General features: G+C 59.8%; 1 protein-coding gene across 1 annotated transcript in view; it reads right to left on the reverse strand.

Moving 5' to 3' along the window:
* Window positions 1-4,804, reverse strand: part of CARS1 (cysteinyl-tRNA synthetase 1) — a 41,886-nt gene that overhangs the window by 36,364 nt on the left and 718 nt on the right. The gene's annotated exons all lie outside the window — the stretch shown is intronic.

Below are 4,804 nucleotides of genomic sequence, written 5' to 3' on the forward strand. Positions count from 1 at the left end.
GGCGGCCTCAGAAGGAAGTTCCCAGACACGACAAACCCTTGAGGTCCACCATCCAGAGTGGCCGGGGCCGCCACAGGGCAGGGACCTTCTCGGGACGGGCAGGGGCACGCAGCGCCTGTGGCAACGGTGGCAGCTGCATTTGAGCGTATCTTGAGGAAACATGCAAAAAATGAGGTCAGCGCTGAGGCGGTCACGGGCTGGGGCCACACTGCGGTCTGTCTCGGCCTCAAGGCTGAGACTGGACGAGGCTCCCGGGCTGGAGGCGCACCTGCGGCGGAGGACCTCACCGCGGCGACCGTGCAGAGGGGACGTCCACCACCAGGTCAGGCTGCGGTTCTGCTCAGACACACGCCCCATGGAGACCCCCGGTGACCATGGCAACGTCACCACGTGGCATCCAGCTTAGATCTTGTATCCACTCTTGCCATTTAGAAGGCACAGTCCTTATGAGCCGTTTCCCGACATCATACAAACCAATCAGCCGGCTAATCTCAGCGCAGGTAGGAAAGCAAACACCACCGGGGACGGGCTGCAGTCCCAACACCGCCTCCCGCCGCCCCCTCGCTCCCCCTCCCTGGCTCCTGGCCATCAGCATTTAAACCTGCCTCACCTTCCTCCTCCTCCTCCTCCGCTCCAGGTCCAGCCTGGACTCAGGTGTGGCCCAGCTCCTCCCCGTGAGCCGTGGGAAGGGTACCTACCTGGCCAGCCGGACACCCGCAGAATCAGAACCTGGGGGGTGACTGGCTCTGCAGACCTCAGTGTGCAAAGAAGACCCCCAGGCAGAAGTGCGGACCCCTCTGCCTTCCTCCTAAGCTCCCAGGCCAGGTCTGTTTCCATTTCCAAGATCAGCCCGGGCTCAGGGGTCAGCACCCCTCCCCACGCCCCACCACAGCCCTATAAACCTCGCCCGTCGACAAACACTCGGCTGGCTCCCCGGGCCGCCCGCCTGCAGCACCCCTGCTCCTGGGTCCCCTCCGCTCTGTCTCCTGTCGGGATCCTCAGCTGCCCAAGCAGCTCTCAGAAAAGGGACTGGACACGGCTTCCCACATGCACCCCTTCTCCATGTGACTCCAACGTCAAGGAGAGGAGAGGCACGTGCACCGTGCTCCCCACCACCTGGGGGATGCCGCCCAGTCCCAGAGCCCACGGCACGGCCACCATCCCCTACTGGGCTAAAGCCCGGGTGCGCTGCTCGCAGCCCCACAGCGCCCACGCCCAGCGCCAGCCCCGTCCCCCCAGCCCTGCCCACCCCTCAGGCCAGCGCCGCCGCTGCCGCTGCCGGCCTCCAGGTGGCCGAGGGGCAGATGGTCTTCCCAAACCCTCCAGGAAAGACCTGGATTCCAACACGTGCCCAAGGCCCTGGCCCTGCGGCCTCTCTCCGGCCCTCCTCCGCCCTTTGGTCTCAGGAACCTTCGGGAAAGCAGTGCTCTCTGCCAGGACGCCCGCCCGCTCTTCTTTCTTCCTCTGGGCTCAGCCTCCATCTTTCCTCAGGACCAGAGCGCCAGGGGCTCACCGGCCCCCAGCCCACGGTCTCTGGGCTCTGGGCCCGGCCCCGGCCCGCCAGACCGCTGCCTGCGGCCGCTGCTTCCGGGGAGAGCCAGCCCTGGGGTCCCCCGCGCCCTTGCCCGTGGCTGGCTGGCAGAGAAGGGCCCAGCTGCCCTGTGCAGAGACCANGCCGGGCGTGGCCCACACGCAGCACACACTCCGGGGAGTGACCACGGAGGGAGCCGCCGTGTAGCCCCCAGGGGCCGTGATGTGCCGGGTTCCAGCCCACCAGGCACCGAATGGGGCTCGCCCTTCGCTGCTGTCACCCACCCCTCTGCCGGATGGAGGGCCCCGGAAAGGCTGAGACAGATCGCCCTCGTTCGCATTCAGAGCTCCAGGGCCCCGCAGCACCGAGCAAAGCAGGTGCTCCGTGTGCGTTCGCGGAGTAAGAAGTGACTGATCTAGTTAAGAAATCTCTTTAACTGCTCAGTGACGCTCTTCCACTGAGACAGAAAATAGAACGCTCTCAGGGGGCATTTCACGGGTCTTCTGGTGACAGAATCACAGCCTGCTGCCCAGAGAAGTGGGTGACCGGACGGCACCACTGTCGCCGGGACCCTGAAGATGGCTTAGTTTCTACCACGAGGGCACCTCGCTTACACTTCAAAAAAGTAAATACCGGGAAACACGAGCTAATATCTGTAATCTACGAATACGTACATTCTGTTTTTCTTTGGGAAACACAGCATAGCGTGTTGCCTTTATCTGTCTGCCCTGACACGCTCTGCAATCGGCGCGCTTGCCGTTATTCTGAATGGAATCATTCAGATTATCATCACAGCACAGGATCATGGTTAAGATTATCATCACAGCACAGGATCATGGTTAAGATTATCAAGCACAGCACAGGATCATGGTTAAGATTATCGAGCACAGCACAGGATCGTGATTAGGATCCCCGCTGTTGTCTGAGATAGGCCACAGAAGCCTGGCTCCGCCTCTGGCTAGCTGCGTGACCCCGGGCAAATCACTTCACTTCTCACAACTTCAGGACTCTCGCCTGAACGGTACTCTGTTTGTGCACGAAGACGAGGGCAGAATCCACCACGAGGAGTCACCCTGAGGACCGAAGGCCATGACAGGTGTAGGCACACCGGGGCCTGGAAGAGACGCACGCTGAGAACGGGGCGAGCTAGGCCATGATCAGGGAGACCCTTTGCTGCATGAGAAACTAAACAGCAAGTCTGACCTAACATGAAGCGACCAGGGAGTACAAGTGTGCAGGGCAAGGCCTCGGAGGGGCACTGTGCCCCCAGGGTCCTCAGAGAGGGGTCCAGCGGAACCTGAAGGGGGGGCGTCCTTTCAAGCCACAAAGGGGAAGCTGTAAACCCAATGTAATCACCATGCAACAGATGTTCTGAATCAAATCAAGGAAGATGATCTGAATTGGGAAGAAAATTCTAAATGCAGGTCTCCTCACAGAATTTGGGAAGATGGTCACTTTTGATGAATCTAACTTCCAGAACAAAAAACTTTCAGGAACTGGAAACTAAGCGCATCTACGACTCCAGTACGTAATATAAAGCCTTCCCTATTTCATTTTACTTCCTGTTTCTTCAGAGGATGAGGGTCTTAGGTTGCTGTCTTTGGGGGAAGCCCAGGGACAGGTGGGGGGGACAGTAAAGGAAGAGCAGGTGGGCTGTGCCCTGGGGCCAAGCACTGGCTGGGAAGTTTTGCCCCAAAACACAGGACTAGAAAAATCTACCAGCTGTCCAGACATCCTGGGGGTTGGCCAATGCCTACCAAGGTTCCAAAAACCTCAAATTCTAAAGCAATTAAAAGAAAAAGCCAGGGGCGCCTAGTTGGCTCAGTCGGTTAAGTGTCCAACTTCGGCTCAGGTCATGATCTCACAGTTTGTGGGTTCGAGCCCCGCGTCGGGCTCTGTGCTGACAGCTCAGAGCCTGGAGCCTGCTTCAGATTCTGTGTCTCCCTCTCTCTCTGCCCCTCCCCCACTCATGCTCTGTCTCTCTGTTCCAAAAATAAATAAAAACTATTTTTAAAAAGCCAATATGTGGGGCGCCTGGGTGGCCCAGTTGGTTAAGCATCTGACTTCAGCTCAGGNATTTTTTTTAAAAAAAGCCAATATGTTGTTTATGTTCACAAATGAATCAAAACCATGCTTTCATTAAATAAAAAGAATAAAGGGGGGGCGCCTGAGCGGCTCAGTCGGTTAAGCATCCGACTCGATTTCAGCTCAGGTCATGATCCCCATGGCTTGCGAGATGGAGTGCCGTGTGCTCTGTGAGATCAAGCCCCCTGTGCTTGGGCTTCTCCCCCCTCTCTCTGCCCCTCCCCCACCTCTCAAAATTAAACTTAAGGGAAAAAAAGGCAAGAAAGAAGGTCCAGTTTCAGACACACAGCACCCATCTTGTGCCAGGAGCTGCTCTAAATCCTTCCCTTTAAGGGGCCACATCCCCTGAGCCAGCACGCGTCACCCCTGTGTGCTGTGAGAAAGGGGCCCAGCCGTGACCCTGGCCCAGCCGGACCGGCTCTGCATGCTGCTGTTTTACAGGAGTCTGGGTGGACATCTGAGGGCCGTGTGCCTCGATGGCAGGTGGGGACAGTGCTGGAATCCAGGCACGCCTGCTGGGTGAAAGGCAGCGTGCAGGTATGTGGGTGCTAGTGTGGAACGGCAGCCCCGACAGTGGGTGGGTTACCCCACTTAGAGCCCCGGAGGCCTCAGGAGCAAAGAGGCGCACAGGGTGCCAAGAAGGCCTTGCGCAGCCTAAACTGTGGGCCGCCTGGCACACTGGCAGGTAATTTTCCCCAGCCAAGAGCATAAAAGCTACGCTCAGAACGCTTCCTGCAGGAAGCTCGCTCCAGACTTGGGAATCCCGGTGACAGCCTCTGGTCTTGCCAGCAGCGGCAGGCTGCCTGCGGGGCGGTGGGAGAAGATCCCGTGCTCTCGGGAGGTCTCCCCGCTGGTGACATCAGTGACCCGGGCGGGCAGAGCCAGAGCTGCTCCCGGAGCCTCCGCGGCGGCAATAAAGTGGGGCAATAACGCTCCGGGCACGCAGATCCCAATGACCACCGTGGGCCGAGCCGCAGATGAAAGCCGTCGTAAAACCCCACGCGTTTCATGTGTGCGTCCGCGTACCCCCGGCGTCTCCCGCCCACCCCGGGTCGCAAACCGCAACAACCCCCGGGCTCTTCCGGTCGCCGGAGCGCGGCTGCGGCTGGAGGGGGCGAGGTCATCCCGGGCCCCACCCGAGGGGGCACTGAGGCGGAGGAGGGGGTGGCCGCGGCGCCGCCAGGAGCC

The sequence above is a fragment of the Crocuta crocuta genome, unplaced genomic scaffold (assembly GCF_008692635.1).
Source record: "Crocuta crocuta isolate KB4526 unplaced genomic scaffold, BGI_CrCroc_1.0 scaffold653, whole genome shotgun sequence".
Classification (NCBI taxonomy): domain Eukaryota; kingdom Metazoa; phylum Chordata; class Mammalia; order Carnivora; family Hyaenidae; genus Crocuta; species Crocuta crocuta.